This window comes from Protopterus annectens, chromosome 2.part0, assembly GCF_019279795.1.
Source record: "Protopterus annectens isolate FY-2018-M chromosome 2.part0, PAN1.0, whole genome shotgun sequence".
NCBI lineage: Eukaryota > Metazoa > Chordata > Ceratodontiformes > Protopteridae > Protopterus > Protopterus annectens.
This window is the reverse complement of record NC_056728.1, coordinates 504,285,450-504,300,732: the sequence shown is the minus strand read 5'-3', so window position 1 is coordinate 504,300,732 and position 15,283 is coordinate 504,285,450. Positions and strand designations below refer to the sequence as shown.

Sequence of the window (15,283 nt, the reverse complement as noted above, 5' to 3'; positions counted from 1 at the left end):
CTAGCCTTGTATGAGACTGTGGGCCTGTGTAAAGCTTAATACAGTGAAGCCACTAGAACTACATAAGAACACAATAAGACTGGAATGAAAACACAAAATATAAATCTCTATACATTTCCCATCATTTCATTATAGCCGGTCTCCGAGTTACGAATATCCAACATGTGGACAACCCATAGATATGAACGGGCTGCTGCAATGTTGGAAAAAAAACTTCTAAATAAATACAAATGACAAATCTTACTGTTAATTGTAGAAATAAGCTGTTTTTCCCTTTTCTTCATCTTCTCTGCTCGTGAAGCTGCTCGCACGTCTTGTTAGAGCAGTTACTTCCTCCTTCACGGCGAACAGGCGATCCGATTGGTTAAGGGCGTCTCGGTTTTGACAACTGATTGGCTGTTTTCTTCAGTACAGTTTTGAAGCAGTTACTGTACTGTTTTATAGAATGGGCAAATGCCATTGCAGCTCACTGGGGTCTAGGTGACAGGAGGAGGTTGGACAGAGGTCTGAAAGTGCAGGAAAGTGCAAGAAAGAGTGGGAAACATTTATGGGTGCTGCCTGCTGTACCGAAATGTGAAGTGAAGCTTAAAAAGAGTGAAGTTTAAAAATTGTATTTGGAGCATTTTATGTACTATTATTTGTAAAAAAAAAAAAAAAAGAAAAAAAGGGAATGTCTGTAAAATACTGCTCCGAATCAGCTGAACTGAAATGTTAATTTGGTGTAGACAGTGGTAGTATCGACCAATCAGACCTGAGAAGGGTTTGGCTGCAGACTCCAGTACTGTATGTGTATCCTGTGGAGCTTTACTTTAGTACTATACCATACTGCAGCCAGAGATTTTTGTGAACTTCTGCGTTGGTGACGTCATGACCCATGCCTCCAAAATGTAAATCCAATGTACATGGTGGTGATGTGTCAAAGAAAAGCAATCACCTTGGAAAGTAAAGAGGACATAATAAAGAGATGCGAGCGAGGTGAAGCAACATCTGCCATTGGAAACTCATTAGGCTATAGCTGATCAATGACTGGAACAATTTTAAAAGATAAAGAAAGAATAATTAATCAAGTGAAAGGCCATACCCCAATGAAAACTATGATTATTACAAAAACAACAGAGTGGTTTAATTCTGAGATGGAAAGGTTATTGCTAATTTGGATTGAAGACCAAAATCAGAGGAATATCCCTGTTAGCCTTTCATTAGTGCAAGAAAAGGCTTGCGGCCTTTTCAATGATTTAAAAGCTGCTCAAGCAGCAAGTGTAGGTGGGTCTGAAGAAGAATTTTTTCCAAGTAGGGGCTGGTTCCATTGCTTTAAAATGAGGGATAATTTACATAACATTAAAACTCAAGGTGAAGCAGCAAGTGCTGATGTAAGTGCTGCAAGGGATTTTCCTAAAATATTGGAAAAAAATTATTGAAGAGGGAGGTTATTTGCCAAACCGAATATTTAATGTAGATGAGACTGGCTTATTCTGGAAGAAAATGCCTGAAAGAACCTACATTTCAAAAGAGGAAAAAAGTGCAGCAGGGCATAAGGCAGCAAAAGAGAGGCAAACGTTATTGTTTGGGGGTAACGCTTCTGGTGACTTTAAGTTGAAGCCCTTGCTTGTCTATTGCTCCTTAAATCCAAGGGCACTATAGCATGTCATTAAGGCATCTCTTCCTGTTATTTGGAAGGCAAATGCAAAGGCTTGCGTTACAACTGCCATCTTTGAAGATTGTTTCTTGAACCATTTTGTTTCTGCTGATCAAAGGTATTGCCTGGCTAAAAACATTCCTTTCAAAATTCTTCTTGTACTTGACAATGCTGCTGGACATCCAAACACTTTAGATGATTTACTCTCAAATGTAATGGTCGTATTTGTACCCCCAACACCACATCACTACTTCAGCCAATGGATCAGGGAATAATATCCTCATTTATGGCCTATTATCTACGGCGGACCTTCTCACAAGCAATCAGGGCTACCCAAGATAATATGATGACCTTAAGTGAATTCTGGAAGAATTATAACGTTTATGATGCCATCAAAAATATTGCCGATTCTTGGGATGAAGTAAAGCAGTCAAATATGAAAGGAGTGTGGAACAACGTGTGCCCACAATTTGCACCTGCTTTACAGACTTTTACAGATGATGACATTGCTGAAGCCAGGCAAGCTGTGGTTGGTATTTGTAATCAACTGCAGTTAGACATCACTGACTTGGATGTCATAGAGTTACTTGACTCCCATGACAAAGAACTGACCAGTGAAGACCTCATGGAACTAGAGCAGCAGATGATAGCATTTGAGGAAGAAAACAAGGACCTAGAAACTCTAAAATCTAAAATGTTTTTGACAAAAGAGTTAGATGAAGCCTTTCATCTCAATGAAGCAGGAATGGCAAAGTTAGAGGAGCAAGATCCTAATACAGAGAGGTTCACCCAAGTTTACTGTTCAATTACTGAAGGCCTCAGCTGCTATAAGGCCATTTATGATGAGAAAAAGAAAAGCTCTGTACAACCCCCCTTGATACTTACTTCAAGAAATTAACTCCAGTAGTAAACACCCTCTCTCCAGCAGAAGAATCAAACCTTGACTCTGTACCGCCAGGCCCACCGTCTCCAACAACACGTCTATCATTTTCTGCATCCTCCAATTAATAAACTTATCATAATGTTAAGTCACAAATGAGTGCTAACCTTTGCAGTAATTGTTATCCTTTTTTTTTTTTCCATTTAAACTTTCTGAACGGTTTCTTTGATGTTTTTTACAGTACGTACTGCACTGTACTGTACAAGTGTACAGACAGTTATTGCACTGTTACAGTATTACATTGTACTTACAGTATTGTTATTATCATTATTGCTACAGTATACAATATTATGTTTAAGATTTTTTTTTTATTTGGAAGTGTTTCTAAAGTGTTTTATATGCAAAGAAAAGTAAAATACTAGACTGAGGTAGACATTTGACTAAGAGACATTTCTTATGAACCATATGTACGTGTTTCGACTTGCGTGCAAATTTGACTTAACAGACAAAACAAAATCTCATCCTTAACCTGGGTACTGCCTGTACACCCTTCAAAAATAATCTTTATTTCACTGTATCATCAGAACTAAGAGGACCTTGTTAACTCTTCTTATATGCATGTGTTGTCTAAGTAATGAATAAAAGTACTGTGCTTATAATGAGTAGATAAGGGACCAGTGTGCACAGCCAGTAACAAGTGAAATGGACAAGGCAAGTTGCACAAATAGCACACAAAGTATCATTCCTATAGTGCATCGTGAGCTCCCATAGTCTGCTTGTATTAATTAAACTGAATGCTGAAATCGAACACAGAACCTGTTTAGTAAAACAAAATAAGCTAGCTAAACACAGGTAAAATCTGCATACAAGTAAAATAAACTAAAATAAAATAAAAAGGTGTTGCTACAATAAATCCCAAATGGGTACTTAGTAGGTATGGAAGATAATAAAATTTCAAAAACTATTTTGTTGAAAGAGACCAAATATACCATAAAGGTCATCATGAAAGCAGGATTACCAGTCATGAATGCAAATGACAGCTCAAATAATGCATGTCAAAGGTAAGAGATTACTTTTTACTTCAACTATTTCTGAAGATTTCAGTTGAACTTCATCTGTGTTGCCTCAAATATCATTTACAACGCCACTTGCAATAAATTCAAATTATCAGCCTATGTCACCTGCCTGTTTTAGTGAATATATGGATTCACAATATGTAGACAGTCAGCTAAACCAGGCAGTTATGTTTATTATATTCAGCTATATTCCAAGCAACTACAATTTGTAAAGTGGCAAATGGAAACATATTTCCAGTGAATACAGTCCATGGTAAGGTATTTAAATGATTAAAATATACAATATAAAATATTGCCTTCCTTAATCATAATAAAGTTAAACTTCTGATGAAAACTCACCAGGAGCCTTTTCATTGCACAGTGTTATTCGTAGAAGACTGGGTAAGACCAAGAATCAAACATGTATTAGTCAGTGAGACAACTACCACAAAACCACTAAACAGAAAAGTTAGGTTCTTTTAGTTTCAACACTGACATAATTTCATCAGTTTCAACACTGAGATAATTTCATCAGAAACATTCACATCACCAACTACAAAGTCTTGAAGGTCATCCAACCTGATCACACATGTCTGCAGTCATCAAGCATTCACTGAAGAAACTCATCACCAACAACCAACTGCAATGGTAAACTCCAGTCAAAAAGGACATAACCTATATAAACATTGGGTTTCCTCTATGTTTGTTCCTTGGCAGACTTTGTTACTAAGGTGGATGTGAAAGCCAGAAGCTGTTTGATCTGTTAATACAAAAATAGCACTGATTCAATATAAATTCTGGTTGTAATACAAACTTTCAGTATACATTTAGTCACTAATTTTAACTCAGAACTACTATGTTAAAATATGACTGCCTTTGATATCTTATCTGAAACAAGGATAGCAAAAATGAACATGCAGTACAATTCCACAGGATTCTGATTAGAGCGAAAGGAAGAAGCCACAGCAAAGACTGCCTCTGATTTAGAAGCTGTCTTCTGTATAGCCCTCACTGCACAATGTGGTATTTCTCAGACAGAAAAGCCCAGGGTTGTTGTTCACTAAATAAGTGAGTTCATTGGCCTTTATTTATTCAGTTACCTGCAGACACCTGTGAAAGCCTATGCCTCTCTATTTATTATATTTATTTATTTACTATTCAATAAGTATTTACTATTTATTTGCTATTTGGCAACTGGGTAGGTGAATGGATCCAGCATCCCTTTTTGGCCATGACCTGTTCTCTAGAAAACCTATAAATCAGAATTTATTTTAAATAAAACAACCAAGGTTTTTCAGAATCAGGATGCTCAACTCCATCTTGTACATCACAGATACTTAACAAACAGCAATAGTAAATATTATTTTAATACAAGGTTAAGGTTTATGCAGGTTATGGTAATTTAATGCACTATGGCAATATATTAGATTATAAAAAGCTGGCTGCAGGTTGTACATCAACAATGGCACCAACCACCAAGGCAAGTTAAACAAGAGCTTAATACTGTAAAGAAAATCAAAACTACAATACACTCTGCTACAGGTCCCATGAGGAGCTCAGTGTCTCTCCAACCTAACACCACTCTTAAGTATTCAGCTGCGGTACCACCTTTATCATTCTTATAAGAAAAGTGCAGTTCGGGTCTGAACTGTCTGCAAACAGCTAAAGTTAACTTTGACCCTAACACCACTCTTAAGTATTCAACTGCGGTACCACCTTTATCATTCTTATAAGAAAAGCGCAGTCTGGGTCTGAACTGTCTGCAAACAGCTACAGTTAACTTTGACCCTAACACCACTCTTAAGTATTCAACTGCGGTACCACCTTTATCATTCTTATAAGAAAAGCGCAGTCCGGGTCTGAACTGTCTGCAAACAGCTACAGTTAACTTTGACCCTAACACCACTCTTAAGTATTCAACTGCGGTACCACCTTTATCATTCTTATAAGAAAAGCGCAGTCCGGGTCTGAACTGTCTGCAAACAGCTACAGTTAACTTTGACCCTAACACCACTCTTAAGTATTCAACTGCGGTACCACCTTTATCATTCTTATAAGAAAAGCGCAGTCCGGGTCTGAACTGTCTGCAAACAGCTAAAGTTAACTTTGACCCTAACACCACTCAAGTATTCAACTGCGGTACCACCTTTATCATGCTTATAAGAAAAGCGCAGTTCAGGTCTGAACTGTCTGCAAACAGCTACAGTTAACTTTGACCCTAACACCACTCTTAAGTATTCAACTGCGGTACCACCTTTATCATTCTTATAAGAAAAGCGCAGTCCGGGTCTGAACTGACTGCAAACAGCTAAAGTTAACTTTGACCCTAACACCACTCAAGTATTCAACTGCGGTACCACCTTTATCATGCTTATAAGAAAAGCGCAGTTCAGGTCTGAACTGTCTGCAAACAGCTACAGTTAACTTTGACCCTAACACCACTCTTAAGTATTCAACTGCGGTACCACCTTTATCATTCTTATAAGAAAAGCGCAGTCCGGGTCTGAACTGTCTGAAAACAGCTAAAGTTAACTTTGAACCTAACACCACTCTTAACTATTCAACTGCGGTACCACCGTTATCATTCTTATAAGAAAAGCGCAGTCCGGGTCTGAACTGCCTGCAAACAGCTAAAGTTAACTTTGGGTATGTGTCTACCTGTTTGAGCCAATATTCATTTTCCCCTGGAGAGCACTCTGCTTTGGCTTGTAGGTAGCCCCCCCCCCCCCACACACACACACACACTCATCTTCCACTTTCTCTCTTATTCCCTTCTGTTAGCAAATAGTATCCATAACTGATCAATACTGTGTGTTTGTTAATTTAAACTGAGACCACAGTAGCCTACTGATACAAGTTTATCCTGTTTTTCCACCTGAGAAATGGTTAAGAAATGACTTACAGTTTCAGAGCAGTCCTTGGTCAATTGTGATTGTTTCTTAAACACAAACTTGTCTTTGCTTTGGCTCATTAGCAGCAGTACAAAGAACTGCCTGCTCACACCCTTGTTCTCCCCTCCCCCTTCCCTGTTTATTACCTTAAGACAATCCCAAATTAATAAATATTACCTGTGGCAGGCACCATTTTTAAAACTACAACCACCCTTGTCACTATCATATGTTTATTTATCAGTTAACTCTGTTAACTGATTGTTTCCAGACCCCTCATAAGAGCAACTAATAGGGTCTCTACCCGCTTCGCTCCCCACCCTGCCCCCTATTCCCTCACACCCCCAGTGGTCCCACCTTTATTACACTCACAAACCCCTCCCATCTTTCCAATAGCCAACCACAGCACTAACCCAACACTACCTCCTCCATCTTCCCACTACTATCACACCTCCTCAACTAACATGTACAAGCATACCTTACCTATGCTCACTGCGTGCACTCTCCTTGCATATCTTACATCCTACCAAAGCTCCATCATTCCCCCACTCAACCACTACCACTGTACTACTGCTCACACCATCACACGTCTCACCCTCACTCAGCTCCCCTCCCACCAACTCAAGAATCATCTCTATGCACCCCCCACATATTCTACCAACTGTATTACTCAAACATAAAGCATCCCTACAACTTAACATAGTAACCCTCCCACCATACCTATTACCCACAGAGCACAATCATAAAGTTTCCCTTATAAACAAACACATTCAAAAACTGAGAAAACTAATAACCTCATGCATATCAAAACTAGCCCTAAGTGGAGACATCCACCCCAAACCTGGCCCTACCATCTCCAACCCCAATCCTCATAATCAGACTAGAAACCACAACTTCTCCCATATTACAGCCAATAGAAAGCCAAGTGACTTCCTTCTACTAAGCCTAAATATTAGAAGTATATCCAACAAAGTCCATGACCTCCATGCCACCATAGACTTGTACTCCCCAGATATAGTCATCCTGACAGAAACCTGGCTAAAACCTCACATTACCAGTGAGCAAATACTCCCTACAGGTTACAGCATACTAAGAGTAGACCAGTTAAACAAGAAAGGAGGCGGTGTAGCTATAATATTTAAACAGCATCTAAACATCCAGATCTTAAAATCATCAGCTCCACAAATAAGCAATGAAGAAATAATATATACCAACCTCAAAATAAACCAAAACAAAACAATTAACATAATTGGATGCTACTTCCCACATGGCCAAAACATCCCTCCACTAGAAAACCTCCTCAGCTGGTCTACCCACCATCTCCCCCAAGAAACTATAATTTTAGGTGATTTCAATATTGACTGGTAATCCTGTTCTGGCAACCATCCAATCCATCATGTAAACCTTCATGGCTTCACCCAACTAGTTCAGTCGCCAACCAGGATAAATAAAAACTCCAGCAAGCACACTGCCCTGGATTGGATACTAGTCAGTAAGAGCCCCCAGTCATATATAACAGGCTGCTTATTAGATAGCCTCAGTGATCACTCCCTAACATTCCTACTCAAAAAATACCTATACCAAGCTAAACCTGTCATCTACCGTCAAATACATAAAAAAACTAAACTTTAACCCACTCACATTCATCTCATCCCTCAAAGAATGTAACTGGCATCCTCTAAAGTACCTGAGTCTTGATGACGCAGTTGAATTTTTTAATATTACCTTCCTGAGCATCCTTAATTACCATGCCCCCATAAGACTTTCCAGAATCAAAGCACAACCCTCCCCATGGCTACAGAAAACCACTAAGTCAGAAATGAAAAACAGGGATAAAGCCTGGGAGCACTGGTGCAAAACCAAACCCCCCCCAACTAGACAGAAATTCCTAGAACTACGCAATAGAGTCAAAAAGCTAATAAAACAGGACAAATTCCAATGCTACCAGTCTGCCCTAGACTCCTCACAACACAGCCCCAAACAATTATGGTCCTCCATAAACTCCATCCTCCAACCAGGTAAAGTCAGTACCCCTCCTCCTAACATCCCTCACTCCTCAGAAAATATTGCTACCTCATTCAACACACACTTCACACAAACCATACTATCACTGCTAAACAACACCCCCCCCTCCCCTCCAACCCACACCTTCAACTAGTAATCTCCCCACTGCCTTCTCTTTTTCTCCTGTACCTACCTCTAACATAAAAAAACTCTTAACTAAACTTAAACCCACCAAATTAGCAGCAGACAACCTCCCAAGTGAATACCTACAAATTGCAGCTGATGCTCTGGCCTACCCAGTATCCATCTTGATTAACCGATCTCTGTCAGAAAGTTACATTCCCACACTGTGGAAAGTATCACATATAATTCCCCTCCACAAAGGCGGACCCTCCACAGAACTAACCAATTACCGCCCCATAGCTATTCTCTCTCCACTCTCCAAAATACTAGAGAGATGCATACACTCTTAGGTCTCAGACTACCTCCTTACTAACAACCTCCTTTCCAATACTCAGCATGATTTCCGACCAAACCACAGCACCACCACTGCCTTACTCTCCTTTACTAACACTATCCTTCAGCATAAAAACAATGGCTATCTCTCCTCTGCTACTTTCCTAGACCTATCTAAAGCATTTGACATGGTCCCACACAAACAACTTATCTCTGTCCTCAATAACCTATCCTTCTCTCAATCAGTCAACAAATGGTTTCAGAGTTACCTGTCTGACCGCCGATAATCAGTTGTATGGCAGAATGACATATTTCCCCAACTATCTGTCTCCATAGGGGTTCCCCAAGGATCCATCCTTGGACCCCTGCTCTTCTCTGTTTACACCAATAATCTAGCCTCTGCCACCAAACATGGCACACTCATACAATATGCAGATGACTCAACCATCATCTGTTCAGCCCAGTCCCTACCCAAACTGCAAAAAGTCACACAGGAAGCCTTTTCCTCTGTTGAAACTTGGTTATCCGATGCCCAATTAATACTCAACCCAAACAAAACGAAACTACTCATCTTTCAACCCACCAATCATACTCAAAACAACCCTCACTTTAACATCACAGCAAAAGAAAACACCACTATATACCTAACTGAACACACCAAATTGCTAGGAGTGGAAATAGACAATAAACTAAAATTTGACATTCACATATCCATGACCATAAAAAAAAATCCACAAAAAAACTAGGAGCGTTATACAGAAATAAGCAACTTCTCACCAAAGCACCAAAGATTTCAATAGCAAATTCCCACCTTATCTCCACCCTACTTTATGCCTCTCCAATATATACCAACATAAAGCAATGTGATCTAAACAAGCTAGAGAACTGCTACAACAAAATCGCCAAATTCACCACAGGGGCATCCTACCATAGTCACCACTGTCTTTCACTTGCTGAACTGGGCTGGCTTGAACTCCCTCACCTCCTTCAGTGGTATCAACACTCACTCGCCCACAAACTAGTAAACGATCCACTAAATGACCCATCCCTCCAGAATCTACACCAACCCTATCGCACCACCAGACCACTAAGATCCAGCAACAAAAATCACTTGCAGATCACTAAAGCCAATAACTCTGCTGGTGCAGCAATATTCTCTTGCACCATAGCCAAATTATGGAACTCCCTCCCACTCACAATTACCTCCATACCATCATGCACCCACTTCAAAACTTTACTAAAAGCGCACCTAAAAACATGCTGGCTATGCCCTTGCAACTCCCACTGTAATATCACTCAACCCATCCAACCACTACCTTTCTTTCCACTCCACTAACTACCTTGATTATAGCAAGCTCAGATGCTCATAAGCCTAGTACTTATTATACAGCAGGAAATTCTTATTGTAACATTTGTTAATGTCTGTTATGTACTTCACAGATAAAGATTCTAGTTGTCTACTGATGTACTATGTTCTTCATGTGTAAATATGTTGTAAGCAATTGCTATGTTAAATTGTTAATCGCTATGTAATCCAATGTAACTACTGTCTGTTTATTTTAACTGTAGAGCTTTTCTCCCCGGGCCTCCACTGAAAATGGACCTACGTCCAGTTGGACACTCCCGGTCAACAAATGTAAATAAATAAATAAAATAAATAAATAAATAAGTGAAATGTGAGATGCTCGAGTACTTAGATGATAAACACTGAATTAACAATTTAAATGACCCTTAATAAGTTCAGGCACACACACACACACACACACACACACACACACACACACACACACACACACACACACACACACACGCATGCACACGTGCACACACACAGACACACACACACGCACACACGCGCGTGCACACACACACACACACACACACACACGCACACGTACACGTACACATACATGCACATTCAGACAGCCATGCATAAATTACACTTGCGCACACATCTCCATGGCTCCATAATACCTACCTGTAGTAAGAGTGAAAGCTGTAACCAGTCCCACAGGGGTGAATGGGTAAAAGCTCTCAAAATGCAGAGTTCACTGTTTCAGCCTTAATAAAAAATGAGCTCAATGTGTGATTTCATGAATCACTTTATCAAATTAATCCACTGCCAGTGACACTTGTGGTGTAGAGCACTTCACTAATTTGTTTTAGTGACTCCCCCTGACTGCTGCAATTACATGTGGCTGTATCAGCAAGACTGCTGTGTCCACTGCAGCCATTTCCAAGGGGATAACAGTGGCAAGAGAACTGTCTCCCAGTCAGTCAGACTTACTGCAATGTAGAAACCGTCTGAGTTAAGGCTTGTACATTATGATTAGTCTTTCTAAATCCCTGTGGTTGTCTCCATCTCACTAATCGATGAGAAACTAGTAGCCATTTTAAAAAATGCTTATGAAATAAGCAAGCATGGACTTACAAGTTAAATAAATCAAGAAACAACATTTATTATAGTTAAAAATATCAAAACATAGTGATTATTGCCTGTTTCTTGATTTAATCTCTCTTTTGTAGTGATGGATTTATGTTTTTGTCTTTTCATAGAAATAACAGTTTTCTGTAAGTCTGTAAGCCTAGTCCATGGAATTGACCTCAGAGATTATGCCATTGCTGATATCTTGATAATGTCTCCTCCAAGATATTATACAACATATCTCCAGAAGACAAAAAAGTTTTATTCTTACAGGCTAAAGGAGATTTAGTTTTATAAGCATATTCTGATGTCGTTTATGCCTTTTATGCAATACCAATATTCCTAATCAAAAGTTTTCACACACTCACCATTGTCCCACTGCATTATGTTAGAGCTAGTTTTGGCAGATGCATTCCTCCAGGCAGATTAAGTGCTAAGAATTTATCCAGTAAAGCCATAAACTTCATTACACTCAATCTTGGATGTGCATTTGGTTTGGAGGATTGCTTGTTGAAAGTTTATTTAAAGTTGTGAAGAAATGCCACCATGTTTTCCTCTGCCATTTTTTTTTCTTTTTTTTTTTGAAAAATTCCATTTTTTTTTCTTGAAAGCCAAAGCCCATTACATAATTTTTCTGGGTGTATTGTTCTGAATTAAAACTTACCATTTTTTTAACTCAGTGTTCATTTCCTCTCCACTAAGCCTTACATCAACACATCAACATCTGTCAATGAGGTTTCAATGTCTTTTTTAGTAAAGTTATTAAAATATAGCCTTAAGAATTTCAGCCTTGAGAGAAATGTTTTTAAATTCCTCCACTTCACAAGACAGATCTTGAAGAAAAAAAAATCAGTTGGTGGATGTCTTTTTAAGTGTGAATTCTGAAGAAACTGGAGTTCATCTTCAAAAGAACAGCCAACTAATACAATGCAGAAAAGAATATTATTAAAAATGAAGACTTGATAAAATACATAATAACATTTATTGCAATCCCAGTAGTAGAGACAGAAAATAGTCACAGCTGATTTAATTTATTCTGATGGAACTTAATTTTCCTGTCAAAGTAGAACATTTTTGAGAAGTATCTGATCAGAGCACCTCAAATGGCAGCCATATTGAACAGAATCCCTGTTTTGTAATTTTGCACGATACCTTGGTAGCATTTGCAGTACTACAGGCAATGCCATCTGTTACACCTATCTCCTGTAACACAGGGACACAACATCCCTGTGTGGAAGGCAAAGTTTTTTTTTTTTATATGACACAATTATTACTCAGTCTTATCTCTTGAATATGTACCAAATTACTGAGAAGACCTAAGTTTAACTCTTATGTTGGACTGAGTACACAGAATAATGACATATTAATTCATGCTTTTTTTCCCCCAGATGTCCTAATACATTTTAACAGAAGTATAACATAAATTGTGTATATAACCTGCAGTACGTTGGCCAGTGGATCATGACAAACACAACATGAGGGATTAGTTATGTGCATACAAAGAAAGCTGATGTTACAATGTAACAATACTTATTTTGTGCCATGCTAGACAAGGTAGACTTTGTTTCCCAGTAGGATGTGATCACTCATACTTCAGTGTCTCACTATGATGTTCTCTTGGACAAATGCATTGCACTGAAAAACTGGAAACTGTTGCTTGTTGTTGGCATCCTGTCTGTTTGGCATAGATAGTCACAGAGAAATGAAGGAAATAATAATTCTCAGGTAGTGTTTTGCTGAAGCAAGAATTGCTCTGAGAGAACACAGAATAATTTCACGTGGGAGGTATGCCTTGATCACAGCTTCCTGCCTATTCAGTAATCTGAGGTATGGTGGATGGTTAATATGTGGTTGACCTTTAAGATACTGTTAACTCAGAAATGAGAGTAGCGATACTTTTTTACAATAATTTTAACTGGCTTGGCATTCAGTTTAGCACTTGCTTTCTGTTTGCATACTTGCTTCTTCCAGCATTAAAGAAGTGGTCAGCTTTATTGTTCTCAAATAGTTCCTCACTTTTTCTGTCATGCATCTCAGAAACTGGTCTATATTAGATAATTGAACTTTCAAAAGTTTGACTGTCATATGGTCGACACCATATGATCGAACTTTTAAAAGTTCAAACATCTAATAAAAAGAAATACACAAATAACCTAAGTGAACATTTTAAGCAGGGGGGCAAGCCCCCCCTGCACCCACCCCCCACTCTTTAAATATACCAACTCTGAGATCACACTACAGTGCAGAAAACGGAAATCTTCCCATTAATGTTTGAACTTTCAAAAATTCGATCATGTGGTGTCAACCATATGACACTCAAACTTTTGAAAGTTTGAATATCTAATATAGACCCTTCAGAAACTATTATGCCTGATTTGATAGGTAGCATAATAATGCTGAGTATTCATCCTCATTTGTCTTTCTATTTGTGACATCAGGGGTGATTTGCTTAAAGCTTCTGATACACGACTTGACTGTGCAGTCTGTCTCCTTTCCATCTATGGATGAAACTTTGTAGGGATCCTTCAGCTAAAAAATTTACTTTCATCAAAACCAGGAATGCCATGAAAGAACGTTTTGGGAATCTAAACTTGTCAGTGCATTTGTATCTGAAGTAAGTCTTTAATATCCTTGACAATAGTACAAAGACATTAGAGGTACTCTCAGCATGGTGGTGTTTAAAGGCAGTGTCTGGACACTTTACTTTTCACAGTGTGTGTGCAACTACTGAGAAGTGTCATTAGAAGGAGAAGCTTAAAAGAGCTACTGACAGAAATCAGCTTAGCTTGCATTTTAATGTTGTACTGACATGCCAACAGTTGCCATGTAAAGGATTTAACTTAAAATCAGTGATCACCCTCAGATTTTTGTTTTATTAATTACAAATCCAAATGCGTGTGTTTAGGTGCAGTTCACCATGCATGCACCTGCTCAACACTGCTGTCATCTGAGGTGCAACAGCAGGAATTTGTGAAGAAGAATACAGTGCCAGTGCATGATTTGTTGATAATTACTTTCTGGAAGGTTTGGAAGTAGTATGGAATCAGTTCTGTCCCATGTTATGCACCCCTGCAGTATCATTATACCTCAGGAATGCTACTACTGGCAGGGTCAGTGAAACGTGATCTCATAAACAAGGGCAAAGCAAGGCAATGCAGAAGATCTCACCTGTTCAGCTCTCCTGTACAGACTGTATTGCTTCCTAAGAGCTATTCCTTAGTTAGGTTTACTGAAGGTATGAGTCTTTTATCACTGATTTGGCTAAAAATCGGTTCTGTGGATTGTATGCAATTACTATACTGTTTAGAGGATCTAGATACCAACTATACTCCCATGTCCTGTGGTCAAGTCTACAGGAAATTTCACAAGCAGGATGCAGTCCAACATTATTTATGTCAGTCTTTCTAGATTTTCCACCTTAAAGTAACCATCTGTTGAATAAAATGGCTATGATTCTATAGAAAGTTAAAGTCAGGCATACAGCATTCAACATAGAAGTCCTCAACTTCTTCTCCCCAGGCCCAGAATTAGAGACAAAGCCAAAAATAATGAGGACAAAAGCCCCAAATCAGAGACATTTTTTATTTAAGTAGTATTCATAAAGGAATTAAAACATGGCACATAGCCATAAAAAAGAGCACACCTTTACTTTGAAGAATAGCTATAGTGCTGATGTAGGACTTCCTGAACTTGATAAAATAACTTCTTTTTATCAGCTTTTTTTCCTTGTATGGCCATAATCGGTACATAACTAAGAACAAATATTACTTACTTTACATGAAGGAAGCCTTACCTTGTTCCAAATGAAAGCGATTCACAGCTGTGTGTCTGCAGAAAGAACAGAGGCATACTACTCCTGCATAATAAAAAGAAAATTAAAATGTAGGGCTATTGACAGGGACAGAAGGCTGATCACACTCTTTAGTGTAACAGCCTTAT

General features: G+C 38.7%; 1 pseudogene; it reads left to right on the top strand.

The window, feature by feature from the left end:
• The first annotated feature begins 1,022 nt into the window (after positions 1-1,022).
• LOC122792748 lies at positions 1,023-2,534 on the top strand (annotated as a pseudogene).
• Positions 2,535-15,283: the final 12,749 nt, after the last annotated feature.